The 14,572-nt window shown below is 35.9% G+C and overlaps 1 long non-coding RNA gene across 2 annotated transcripts; it reads left to right on the forward strand.

The window, feature by feature from the left end:
- Positions 1-6: 6 nt before the first annotated feature.
- On the forward strand, positions 7-2,924 carry LOC134283843 (uncharacterized). 2 transcript variants are annotated; one of them, XR_009995569.1, is made up of 5 exons: positions 7-431; positions 1,284-1,497; positions 1,583-1,747; positions 1,864-2,198; positions 2,313-2,924. It is a non-coding gene; the product is annotated as an uncharacterized LOC134283843 (long non-coding RNA). The 2 variants fall into 2 exon arrangements; XR_009995568.1 differs by lacking the exon at positions 7-431 and having other exon boundaries at positions 1,231-1,497.
- The last annotated feature ends 11,648 nt before the right edge of the window (positions 2,925-14,572 follow it).

Genomic DNA, 14,572 nt, shown 5'->3' on the forward strand with positions numbered 1-14,572 from the left:
AGTTCCGCGTAACCAAGGAAACAAACATCGTCGACCACCAAATGCGTACAGCTTTGATCGATGTACTGAGGGATTGTGCTCAATTTATCATCAATTATGCCTAGGAACATGGTCTCCCTCAGCCAGCTGCAGTCAATAGAAATATCGGTGGACAGATTATCCTTCCTTGCTGTGAAAACAAACAATCCCTTCATAAAAAGTACAAGGATGTCTGCACAGATAACGGTAGGACTGCAGTTGGGCTGACAACATTTAAAGGGGTGTGGCAAAATTGTTGTCCAAATATCGAGTTTATGTCTCCAAAAACTGATGTTTGTCCGGTGTGTGAGCGACATAAAGATAACATCCAATCGGCTTCAACAGAAGATGAAAAACTTGCTGCTTTAGACTAGTACGGTTCACATTTTAATAAAGTGAAGGCTGAACAACAGGTACACACTGTGCTGAAAATTTCATTACAACCAATAAAATACTTTTTTATTTAGTGCATGTAAAATATATAGATGTATATACAGATCAAAATCTTTAAAATATATAAGTATATAATTATATTATAATATCAAGGCAGGTGGTCCCGTTTTTTGTTGCAGCATAGCCCAATCGCACCAATGCCACGTCTGTATTATATTTATAATGGGGAAAAAGTTCAATGGAATCGAAATTCCCGACCCCACCTAACCCTCCTACGCGCACACACAAACACGCGAAATAGAATTATTTAAAGTTAAATAAATTTTTCTTGTAAAAGAATTTGCACTTAAGTCATGGGCGTCGGAAGCAAATTGAAAGGGGGGGGGGGCTAAACTAGCAAAAAAGGTAAACCCCAATTTTCAATGCCTATATTATGTATATATTTGCAAAAAAAGTTGGGTCCCCAAAGCTCCCTCCCCCGTTCCGACGTCTATGTTTTTTGTCAATCACCCTCCCCTTGTTCCAAAAATGATACAGCATGTCAGATTAAAAAAATATTCTTCCTTAAAGGATTTATCTGCTCATTAACATTTTTTTCTTCTAAGCAGTAATTGGGCAATTTAGAAATTTAAAAAAAATTAAAAATATAACATTAATAATTTATAAAAGCAAAATAAAAGCCAGAGCAGAAATCTATTAAGTGAAACAACTGAAAAGAAAACCACTTCCGCAAAGGGGGGGGGGGGGGCTCCAATGTTTTACAAACGGCAACCAAATTTTCCTCCTAATAAGATCAATTATGTGACATGGATTATCGTGTCCATTTTGGTTAGGAATGCAGAAAACATACATCTTGATTCTTCTGTCTACAGTTGTACAATCAGTGCATAAGCGTTACGAGAGCAGAGATTGCTGAACAACCAGTCCCTTTGGTACCCGTAGCACCGATGTCTTCTGTCTTGAAGAAAGTACATCATACATTTGACTACTCACAGGCAGTTTCAATTCCTCACCATGTTTGCCAAGTTGGGCCACTTTACTTTGCTACCCCTAGAAAAGTTCAGCTTTTCGGAGTAGCCATGGAAGGTAATAATCAATAACCGCCATTAACCATGATTAAGTAAATCTTCGGTGCTTGTTACTTGTAATTTATCTTTCCTGAAAAGAATAGGTTTAAGGAAGCAGTACAATTTCCTTGTTGATGAAGATTCCACACCCAGGGAAAATGGCACAAAGATCAAAGGTGCACTCGGGGTTCTATCAATGTAACACATTGTTTGGAAAATTTTGGATGTGGGGAAAAAAGAGTGTCATCTGCATTGTGATAACGCTTCAGGTGAGAAAACTGATACGAAAAATTATTTACCGGTAGTAAATTTTGCATACACTTATTCATGTTATTGGTCATTACTTTTTATGTAGTTTTAAACATGGCATTATTTTTCTTAATAGGAGGAAACAAAAACAGGTTTGTGATTGCCTATTTATTCTGGAGAGTTCTTAGTGGTAAACATGAGATAATTCATCTCTATATGCAAGTTCCATACCATGAAAAAAGCCTTGTTGACGCTGGGTTCGCGTACATAAAGAAACTTTACAGGAGATATGAGGCGGACTCCCTGGATCAGCTGGCAAACGTTGTTCGGAAGAGTTCAAAATCAAATGAAGTCGTTGTTTTTGGTGGAACAGAGGGGCATTGGCTAGATTGGAAGACGTTTACCCAAGACTACTTCCCTTCAAGGGTATAAGAAAATACCGGCATTTCGTCTTCAAGGCAGAAAACGAAGGTAGGTCTAAAAATGCATTTACTGGATGTTCTAAATCCGTGAACACACACTTTTTTTTTCAAAATAAGAATTTACTTTGAAATATTTTAATTACATCTACACAATCTTTTGAAGGTGTTATTGAAGCTAGCGATGCACCGGAATCTTCAGTCACTAAAGTTAAATTGTTGAAACTTGGAGTTGACATAGGATCCATCCAGCCCCCTGTGATCATTCCAGCCGCTGGGTTGTCAGCTGACCGACAGAAATATCTATATAAATTAATTAGACCATTTGTTCGGTGTCCATGGAAAGATGCTGTTGCTCAACCACCCGAAGACCAAGAAGAATAATTCATTCTTCAAACGTTTTTTATATAAATGTTAATAACATCTAAAATAAATGACATACGTTCTGGACAGCATCAAAAACTGATAACTACAACCCCTAGTAATTTACCGATGTAGAAAGTAGGAACTCATAATGTACTTAGAGAAAATTTTTACTTTGTTCGTTCCTGTTAAAAAAATTCAAAGCGCAACATTAATTCGTCTTCTTAATTTATCAAATTTTGCTAAATTCGAGCATGAATAATAGTTAACTGTTATAATTGGATGTAAATATGAGTATCAATTCATAATTATCATCTTAAAATGGATATATTAAAGGTGTCACTGTGAATAATATGCCATACTTTTGTGAAAAATTACACTGACGTCAAGAAATAAATGCGACGTTTTTATTGAACAAAAAATGAGATAATTTTTTGGTATACTTTGGTTTATTTTGTTACTGTTTTTATCTTTGGTTATCTATGTCGCACATAGAAATGTTTCTTATATCTGCATACTGGAGAAAATTTGCTACTAGAATTGCCGAAAAACCAGAAATCCGATTATTTGCACTTAAGGGTGGTTTTTGCTTGGCGGACTCTATTGGTCTTCAATAGAGTCACACCCTAACACCAGAACCCCTGACCCTTGAGCCATAAAATTCACAATTTGAGAAGAGGCATTCTTGCTCATAATAAATATGTACTTAATTAGTTTATTTAATACCCAGGAGCAGAGGAGAAGATTTTCAAAGATTTAATGCATTTTTACTATATATAAGCAAAAGAGCCCTGACCTAATTACACCATAACCCCTGACCCTGGGTCCATAAAATTCATAATTTGGGAAGAGGCGCTCTTGCTCATCATAACTATGTACTTAGTTAGTTTATTTAATACCCAGAAGCAGAGAAGAAGATTTTCAGAGAAATTATGCATTTTCACTATATAATCAATAGAGCCCCGCCCTAACACCATAACCCCTGACCCTGGGGTGATAAATTCAAAATTTTGGAAGAGGAACTCTTGCTCATCATAACTATGTACTTAGTTAGCAGGGATGGGGTAATTGAATAAAGTAATTGTAATTGAGCGTAATTAATTACATTTTTCAAAGTAATTGGAAGTAATTTGTATTTGAGCGAGCTTTCAATTACAAGCAATTGAATTGAACGTATTTAAATACATTTCAAAAAAGGTCATGTATTTTCAATTACTTTTCAATTACATTTCATTTACTTTTTTTTCAAAATGAAAGTCTATAAAAAAGGTACCTTTATATACTGATACCTATTCCCACTTTTAAAAAATCTCAATTCTACCTATCCTGACTTGCAAATAACGGTTTACAATAGATTGTTTAGATAGTTAATTTGTTTTAACAGTGATTAGACTAACTTCATCTCCTTTTAGATTTACCTATATTCTATACATTTTAAGATAGAAAATAATGAATAGATTTGTGAGAAATATTAATTTATTTCATTCAAAAATATGGATTTGAGAAAGTAATAAAAAAGATCTTGCCATACACCATACTGGTGTAGCATGAGCTTGTGTTTGAACAATAATTAAATGTCTCATAACGTTTAATTTGCTTATATAGTGTCACACTGCCCAAGCTTTAGGTAACGGTCTAATTTTGTCCAGGTGTGAACTCTTCTCACACCCAAGAACAAAAACACAGAATAAAAGTTCACTATAGAAAATATATTATTTTAAAAAAAACTTTATTATTTGTTTATTTGAAATAAAACTCAAGTTATTGAAATGTATTTCATTACATTTGTCAAAGTAATTGAAAGTAATTTATTACATTTGAAAAAATCAATGTAATTGTAATTGCAAGTAATTGACAAAATTACCAATGTATTCGAAAGTAATTAATTACATTTCAAAGTAAATGACCCCAAGCCTGTTAGTTAGTTTATTTAATACCCAGGAACAGAAAAGAAGATTTTCAAAGAAATTATGCATTTTCACTATATAATCTATACAGCTCAACAAACTTTTTAAACTCACATGGTTTTCCGCACAAAATAAGGTCACATTGGTAAAAACTTCCGTTTTATAAAAAGACAATTAAATGGACTTAGAGGGAAAAAATCAATTTATTTATTCTCTAAATGGATGACAAATTCATTATACAATTAATTTTTGGTAGCTCCACCCTTTGCTTTTATCACTGCTTTTATTCTGTCAGGCATGCTATGAACAAGGTCCATGCAAAATTCTTTCGTAACTGTGTACCACATTTGTTGTATCTGTTCCCACATGTCTTTCTTCTTAGAGGGTAATTTCTTGGAGAGTTCTCTTTTCATTTTAGCCCAAATGTTTTCGATAGGATTGAGATCAGGACTGTTACCTGGCCAGGGGAGAGTGCGTATTCTCTTACTTTCAAGAAAATTTCTCGTACTCTTTGAATTGTGGCATGGAGCAAGATCTTGTTGAAATATGTACGATGTTTTGGGAAACACTAAACATTCACAGGTTGTTTTTAAATTGTTGATGATTTCTTCTTGATATCTGCTGGAATTTAGTGCTCCCTCATATTTTTTCAAAACCCCAACTCCGTTTGCTCCAAAAACTCCCCAGCATGAAATTTGGGTGGGATGTTTCACAGTAAACTGTAGGCATTTTGAATCATACTTTTCAGCTTTTCTTCTCCAAATTCGACGATTTTTCCTGTCACTGTAAGACTTGAATAAACTTTCGTCTGAAAACACAACACTTTCCCAATCTTTCTTCGTCATGTTTTTGTGATGTCTTGCCCATTGCAAACGTCTTTGTTTCTGTTCTTTGGAAAGTAATGGCTTTTTAGCAGGAACGTAGCTCTTTATTCCATACTTGTTTAACCTTTTTCTTACAGTCGTTTCACTTAACGAAACCCTGGTTGATTTAAGAATCTTTGTCTTTAGCTCTCTTATTGTAAATCTGGATTATACTGGAGGCTTTGTATTATACTGTAAAATATTTTTTAAACTATGTGACCTTATTTTGTGCGGAAAACCATGTGAGTTTAAAAAGTTTGTTGAGCTGTATAGTCCCACCCTAGCACTAGAACCCCTGACCCAGGCCTGGGGTCATGAATTTCACAATTTTGGTAGAGGACTCAATGCCCATTACATTCATGCTAACAGTTTGACTGCTTTATATCCAGATGTAAGAAAATGTTACAAATGGCGTCGTGGACAGGATTCTTGTGATTGACGACAGTGTGCATTGTGTCTGTTGCAGTATTCTATGACCAGATCTATATACAGTCTATTCACAACAATTGAACAGGAAATCAAAGAATTACAGGAACAAATCAAGAAGTAAGAAGCTAAAGGCTTCATATCTCCTGTCGTTTACTTGAAATCCGAAAGAAAATTTCCTAAGTTTGGAGGTCGACCAGATAAGGATGGAGATCCAGATGTTTACGATTGGATCTCGGACATGAGGGAACATATACAGTCTACACAGTCCAAGGACGATTTCGTAGATTTCAACAGGAAAGCAAATTCTCGACATCTTGGAGGCTGTGTTTGAAATCAAAGAAACCACTACCCAACTTCTCCAGAAATTTTATCAACGAGACCAAAAACAGGATGAAACATTAGAAAAATATTCTCTTGTATTAACTGAGATGGCACAGAAAATCAACAAGAAAGACAAGAAAGAGCAAGTGACTGATGTTAAGCTTAGTGAGAGATTTGTTGATGGAATCAGAGATCAGGACACCCGACAAGAACTGAGAAAAGTTGTGTTAGACTCTGGCAACATACCATTTTTTGAATTCAGACTTAGAATGTTACGATGGATAGAAGACAACCCTGGTGTGAATCTCAGTGTGAAGAAAACATCATATGTACCTACTCCAAATACAGAACTGAGTTAATTAATGACTCTAGTAAAGAAACAACAAGAGATGTTAGAGAAACAACAACAACAGATTAATACGCTTACACAAACATTACAAAAGTTTCTACAGTCTGATTCACCTCGGAGAGAAAATAGACCGAGCAGAGGACGTGGCCGAGGAATCAGAAGACAAGATCAAATTGTTTGTTATGCCTGTAACGGACATGGACATTTTTCCTCAGAATGTGCAAATCGTAAAAACGAGCTCTCACAGAACAAATAAAACAGACGACTGCAACAACAGCCAAGGCCAAAATTTCAGAAAACCGTCTGACCGACCCAAAAGTAAAACCCTCACAGTAGAGAGTCGCCTGTTAGAGGGGAGTGGGAAAGACTCGTGTGATATGAACGAGAAAATAAAAAATGCTACAAGAAACAGTCCAGTCACTACTATTGAACTAAACGGACAACCTGTAAAATGTCTTCTAGATACCGGAGCAGAAGTTTCAACTATATCTGAAATGTTTTATAAAAAGTTCTTACATCACAAAGATATTACCGACACATGAAAATTTCTACGATTATCTGCAGCCAACAAAATCCAAATTCCATACCTTGGATACATTGAAGTGGAATTGAAGATTCAAGATCAACTATTCAGTGTTGTTGGAATGTTAACAGAAACCGTGACAACAGATCCAAATGGTGTTATTCTTGGATGTAATGTACTGAAACATATTAGAACAGCCTGTCATTGTGTTAATGTTATTATGAAAGACCCTACATGGAACAATGTTACGTCTGTTGTAGCGTTAGCTGAGAATGAAATTGATGTGAAGATTGGACTTGTTAAAGTGGCAGGAAGAGAAGCAGTAAGAATTCCAGCGAACTCTATGAAAACCATAGGATCCATACGACAAAATAAAAAAAGAAACCCATATGTAGCAGCCGTTCAACCTATTTTCAATGAGAATGGATCTTTGCCTCGAAATATTTTGGTGGTGGATACTGTTAGTGTTGTGGAAAGTGAGAAAATTCCTGTAAGGATGTTGAACATTGGTGAAGAAGATGTTTGGATTCAACCAAAGACTCGCATTGGTACACTACACCAGATCGAGATTTTAAAGAGTTCTGACCAAGAATATGCAGTTGATACTGAACCAACAGAACTGAACATTCGAAGTGTCTCGGTGTCAACCAACACTGTAAATTCTGATAATTCTGATCTAATGTCTAAACTGGATCTTGGAAATGTTCCATTATCCGCTGAACAAAAATAGAAACTATTTGAACTATTTTCTAAACATGAAGATGTGTTTGCAAGGAGTGATGAAGATTTGGGATACACAACAACTGTAACTCATCCTATAACGCTGACAGATAACCAACCTGTGAAAATTCCATAGGAGAATTCCACCCAATCAAATTTCCGAAGTGAAACAACATATAGCGAAACTGTTAAATCAGGAAATTATTCGCAAAAGTACCAGTCCGTACGCTTCGCCTGTTGTGATTGTCAGGAAGAAGGACAACAGCATAAGACTCTGTGTAGATTATAAAGCAATCAACTCAAAAACTGTCGAAGACGCATATCCGCTACCGCGTATTGAGGATACCTAGGATATTCTGAATGGAGCTAAATATTTCAGTAGCATAGATTTAATACAAGGATACCATCAAGTGGCTGTAAAAGAAGAAGACATTCCCAAGACTGCATTCCGTGTTGGTTCTGGTGGACTCTATGAATATGTTAGAATGCCTTTGGGCTTGTGCAACAGCCCCGCAACCTTCCAAAGACTTACGGAGGCGTGCCTTGGAGATGAAAATTTCAACATACTAGTTCTTTATTTGGACGACATCTTAGTATTTTCAAGAACAGTAGAAGAACATATCAACAGATTAAATCAAGTGTTCACTAAACTGAAATCCAATGGACTAAAATTTAAACCAGCAAAATGTCATTTCTTCCAGAAAGAAACAAAATTTCTTGGACATATCGTTTCCGAAAAAGGGATATCTACAGATCCGGAGAAAACGTCCGTTATTGAGTCGTGGCCTATTCCAACTACTGAAAAGCAACTCCGCTCATTCCTCGGACTAGCTAGTTACTATAGGAATTTTGTCCAAGGATTCGCTAGCATAGCAGCTCCTCTTCATGCATTGCTATCAAGACCAAGGAATGCCAAACCGAAAGCAGAGCAGTTTAAAAAGTTATGGACTGACGAGTGTACCAAGTCGTTTAACAGCTTAAAGGAGTAACTTGTTTTACCCCCGATTCTTGGATTTCCCGATTTTTCACAGGATTTCATTTTGGAAATAGACGAAGTTTTGAAGGACTCGGAGCAGTTTTATTTCAAGAGAGACCTTATGGAAAGATTGTGATAGCATACGCATCAAGATCACTACGGAAATCAGAGAAGAATATGGAAAGATACAGTTCTATGAAGCTTGAACTTCTGGCACTCAAGTGGTCAGTTAGTGAAAAATTTCACGATTACCTCCTTGGATCGAAGTTTATCATTTACACTGACAATAATCCGCTTAGTTACATCAACAAACCAAAGCAACGAGTAGACGCAACAACGATGAGATGGATAGGAGAGCTAGCTCAGTTTGATTTTACAGAGAAATACCGCTCTGGTAAGGTGAATCGCAACGCGGATGCGTTAAGCCGTAGACCTACTTCATGGAAGAAAAAGAAGTGAAAGTTTCCTTAGATAGGATCACTCAGAGTACATCATTCGAAATGTTAGATAGCCGTCTACTGACTCAGTTGAATTCAGCGATTACAGACTTTCAGATGCGGACATTGAGCGCCATGACAACGCTTCCTGAGTATATTACTGCAGACATAGCAGCAATTCAAGATCATGATCCGAAGTTGAGTAGAATTCGTTACTGGATGGAGGAAAATCGTAAAATTTCGGTTGATGACTTGAAAAAGGAACATAAAGATGTGAGAAAACTTCTTAATCAGAGAGATAAACTTTTCATTGAAAATTGTGTTTTGTACAGGAAGATCACAGATGAGACTGGTGAACAGACAGCTATTACTTCCTGAAGTTCTGACGAAGACCGATGTGGAAAATATTCACAACCATGCAGGTCATCAAGGTGTCGAGCGAACTCATTCTTTGCTGAAGAAAAGATGTTTTTGGCCAAGGATGCTACAAGATGTCCAGAAATGGTGTAAATCTTGTGAAAGGTGTTTAATAGGGAAAGCTCCAATTCCAGCGATTAAGCCAGCAATGAGTTATTTAATAGCGTGCAAACCTCAAGAAATTCTGGCCATTGACTTTACTCTGCTAGCAAAATCATCTGATGGATGTGAGAATGTGTTAATTATGACAGACATTTTCTCCAGATTTACCCAATCCGTATGTAAAGACCAGAAAGCAAATACTGTCGCAAAAATTCTTGTTAAAAACTGGTTTGTGAATTTTGGAATCCCTAAGCGTATCCACAGTGACCAGGGACGCAATTTTGAGAGTTTCATTTTTCAAGAACTGTGTAGTTACTACAACATTGAAAAATCCCGGACAACGCCTTATCATCCGGAAGGAAATGGGCAATTTGAAAGATTCAATAGGACCATGCATGACAGACTGAGAACATTACCTCCAGAAAAGAAATGGAAATGGCCTGAGTATCTTCCATACTTGGTGTATATCTACAATGCCACTGTTCATTCATCGACGGGTTACTCTCCACATTTCTTGTTTTTCGGACGAGAACCAATTCTTCCCATCGATTTGATGCTTGAATTACACAAATCTTCGGATGATGACATTGAAAACTTACCGATGGATGATTGGATACAAGACCATAAGAAGAAAATGTTGGAAGCATCAAAGTTGGCATTGTCAAATACAGAAAAATCTGCAGAACAGCGGAATCAACAGAAGAACAAGAAAACTAGGGTTTCGGTCATTTCAGTTGGAACAAGAGTGCTTACGAGGAACCGCATTCCTGGAAGAAACAAAATTCAGGATACATGGTGTGCTACTCCGTACAAAGTTGTGAAATATCTCGGTGATTATGTGTATTCTATTCAGCTGGCAGATGGATCTGGCCCGATCAAGAATGTGACAAGGAAAGAGATCTTAGACAGGGCTGAAAAAGTGAATTCGAGTGATGGATGTTCCAGTTCTGAAGAATCTGACCTCGAGTATATACCAGAACAGGCCGTACAAGTGCAAGAGGAAGAACATTCCGCAACAGCCGAGAATTTGGAAGAAGCTGCGATAGAAAAACCATGTGTTCTTTCAACAAGCAGGGAAGATTCAGAAGAAGAGACGGTAGAAGTGACACAGCTTCGACGAAGTAAGAGAACGACGGCAGGAAAACATTCCAACCCGTTCAACTTACCTAAGAGTACCGTACCGTGCAATCAAATTTCCGCTGAACCCGACAAATTTTAAAGAACTAAGTGATGCGATTGTGAATCTTGGTGCTACATTAAGTGCTCCTTTAAGTGATTCGTGGGTAAGACAAAATCAGATGTGATTATTGCCTGACGTCACGGCGTCAGGCACTAACTAAGGATCAATATTTCCTAGGTGCGAAGCTAAGAGGTCACAGTTAGCCAGCAAAATTTTGTGCATGCCGATTATCATCGGATTTTGTTACATGCGTTTCAGCAACAACAGTTAGCAGAAAAATAACCATATTGCTTATATAATACATTGATGTATTTATTTCCTTTAGCTTTTTGCTAGCAGCTTTTTATTCCATGCGATTTCTTACACGGACATGTCCGTTTGACCTTTTTTCTGCGTTTCTATACTACTGGATTAGTCCATTTGTCTTCTTGGTAAGGGGTGTCACAATCATTTTGCGCCAAAATGTCACGTGAGAGTTTTTGCGCCCTTTTCCTGTACTATTCTAATAAATGGAAATGAAAACTGCATATGAATTATGTAAAGTATGTTCTTTTTTGTGGAATCCTGGTCGAGCTTTGGAAAAAAAAAAACATATCGGTGATATTGTGAAGTTAGTTAGAAGTTACATCATTTAAAGTAATAAAAACGAAACGAACAAAAATCTCTCAAGAGGAAGTAATGGCCAAATATACATCTGATCATACCCCCCCCCCCTCCACGGGGTTTCCTCCTACAAAAACAGCGTAGACCTATGAAAGTGTCCTTTCACATTTCAGGACTGAGAAAGTTTATTACTTTTTTGTTCGTACAAATATTTTTGATGTGGACCCCTTATCCCGGGAAAAACTTCCTGAATCCGCGCATGTCGCCATTCATATATCGCCGTCAAGTTTGTTGGGTCATTTAAGCATATAGAACTTTCTTTAACCTTTACATATAGCCATGCTTTTCAGCATTAATCAATTACATTAGTTTTTTTCTTTATTTATTCCATCCTCTAAAAGCATTTTTAGACTCGCGGAGTGAGGTTTTCATTTTTACGTCGCGGGTTCGAATCAACAGCGGGACATGTACATCCTTTCATTTTTCATTTGAGATACAAACAATATATACGTTTTATATAAAATATGTTCTTTTTCCACTGCATTGATGAGTATCATACAAATGACTTGAAATGAATAGATGATGTTTTGTGCAACATCTTCATAATTTACTCTAGTGAAATAATTTAACCCCCCCCCTCCCCCTATGTAAACGTTTATAAATTATCATGCTTATAGGTTCTATATATATTCAATGATTGCATTAGTCAGGCATAGCTTTTTGAAAAGCTGTTGCTTGTGTAGCTATAAAATCAGATGTAATTGTGTTATTTCACTTGGTTGTGTTTAATTGTGTATATACCTGAAATTTATGATAGAAATTTTTTTTTTTGCAACCTTTTCATTGCTGTGGAAAGCAATGACAAAGGGGGGAAATGTGTAAGAGGGCGAAGTATATTTTGCATCGGGCTCGAGATTCAGATTGAAATTTTTATAAAGTTTACAAATTATAAAAAGGAAAATTATTTTTATGTTTATATCCTTTTTGAATAACTTAAATAACGTTAGTATTTTAGTTATTTTTATAATTTTAATACTAAGCAATTTTTATAATTTATTTTTAACACTTGTGAATCTGTCCATTGATTGGTCAATTTACCGAATGTACAGTAGGCCATCTTTTGGCGGTATTTTCACAGTAAATGTTGACCAGTGAAGACGTGTGTCAGCCGTGTTATACTAAACGCCTCTTGTCTGATATATGTGAGTAATGATATTTTTGTCTTGCATTCATATTAGATTAGGTACTTATGTCACAAGTGAATGAATATTCTATATTTTGTGAAATATGCAACTGTGTAATTTCCCGATTGAAAGTTGTTTATTACTGGTCAGAAATGATGTTGTGATGTTACCATCTAGTCATTTGTTTATAAGTATGTTTATAGGTTAAAAATAATAGATGCCCTGATGTTATATATGATTTTAAATGATTGTTTAATGCAAAACATTTTTATTATAATATTGGTTCCTTGTCAAGTACATGTGGGTATAGTTTGTATGAATTGAGTAGTAAGACCTGATTGTATTTATAGTGAACAGTCCTCGTGTGATGACGTCACAGTGACCGGAGGCCATACTGCATTCCTTATTTAGCTTTGTGAACTGTGTACATTTTTTTATTACTAATTATTTATACTGCATATCTATTTCTTGCTAAGATGATATGCTGTGTGATAAAGTGTAATTGAAGTCTGACTGTCATAAATATTACTTCATGAAATGGACATTACTTTTTCCTAATATTGAAATGTCAGGAAGTTATATTGTACTTGTTTACATTTATTTTTTTATGACTATCATTTTCAATGGTGTATTGTTTATTTTAGGACCACTGTCACAATAACCATTGATATTCATTTGTCGATCATCAAATCAAGAATAAAAGAACTACAATACAAGAACATTATTCTCTTGTGTTACACAGGAGTAAAGAAGAAGATTTTTAAAGATTGCATTTATTTTAATGGTTTTGCCCCGCCCCCCCCCCCCCCCAGGGGGGCAGGGACCATGAAATTTACAGTTTTTTGTTCCCCTTCACTCATGGATGCTGTATACCAAATTTGGTTGAAATTGATTCAGTGGTTTCAGAGAAGAAGTTGAAAATGTTCAAATCTTAACACACGACGGACGACGACAGACGAAAACGGATAGCAATAGGTCACCTGAGTCACTCAGGTGACCTAAAATACTGCCTGGCATTTGGTCAGTCAAATATTTAATAATTTGAGGTTCATTTAAATCAAAAATTCGAAAATGTCTTTTTATCATTGGATAAATTGTGCGCAGGATAGTGCATTGGCTAGGCCAAATAAGTTCGCTATCTTGTTTCATTCTTTTAACTAGTGCAATTTCACCAAAGACGTTTGTAAAATTTCTTTTGTCTTCTTTACTCCAAATACATATCAAAATTTAAATATCATTAATTGTTGGTGAAGTGGTAGCATGAATAATGTTTCTGCAGTGAATTGAGGTGCAATGAGATGTATTGGGATGACTTGCATTATGGTGCTTGATTAGCTTGATTAATCTGTAAAAGAAGGAGAAAGATAATTAATCTAATTGTTCATTACTACTTTTCTTTTTTGTAAAGATTTCGTAGGTAAAGATGTCGTAATCTTGTGTTAGTAGTTTTATCGTATAATGGTGAAAAGTAAAATTCATATTTATTCATCCAAATCGTTTGTTCTTGTCTTTCGTCAATTGTATTCCTGGTAAATAAGTCACATCTTGTCTAACTACTCTCCTGTCATTTTCTGAAAGTTTGTCCCATACTTCTTTTTTAGCTCTACTGGTCAAAGACCAGAAGAGCTTATGCGATAGTGATGCGTCCGTCCGGCCGTCTGTCTGTAAACAATTTTTCAAAATGCTACTCCTCCTACAGTTTTGGTCCGATTTCAGTATAACTTGGCACACATGTAGACTACACTAAAATACATAATTCTGTGCATCGGTTTTTGATTTCGATGAACGGCGTTGCTGTGGTTACTAAAAATAGAAATTTCTGTGAAATTGTTTCAAAATGCTACTCCTCCTACAGTTTTGGTTCAATTTCAGTATAACTTGGCACAGAAGTAGACTACACTAAGGTACATAACTCTGTGCATCGGTTTTTGATTTCGATGAATGGTTTTGCTATGGTTACTAAAAATACAAATTTCTGTGAAATTGTTTCAAAATGCTACTCCTCCTACAGTTTTGGTCTGACTTCAATATAACTTGGCACACAAGTAGACT

The sequence above is a fragment of the Saccostrea cucullata genome, unplaced genomic scaffold (assembly GCF_032062105.1).
Source record: "Saccostrea cucullata isolate Sc308-1 unplaced genomic scaffold, CSIRO_AGI_Scuc_v1 ctg5050, whole genome shotgun sequence".
In the NCBI taxonomy this organism is placed as follows: Eukaryota; Metazoa; Mollusca; class Bivalvia; order Ostreida; family Ostreidae; genus Saccostrea; species Saccostrea cuccullata.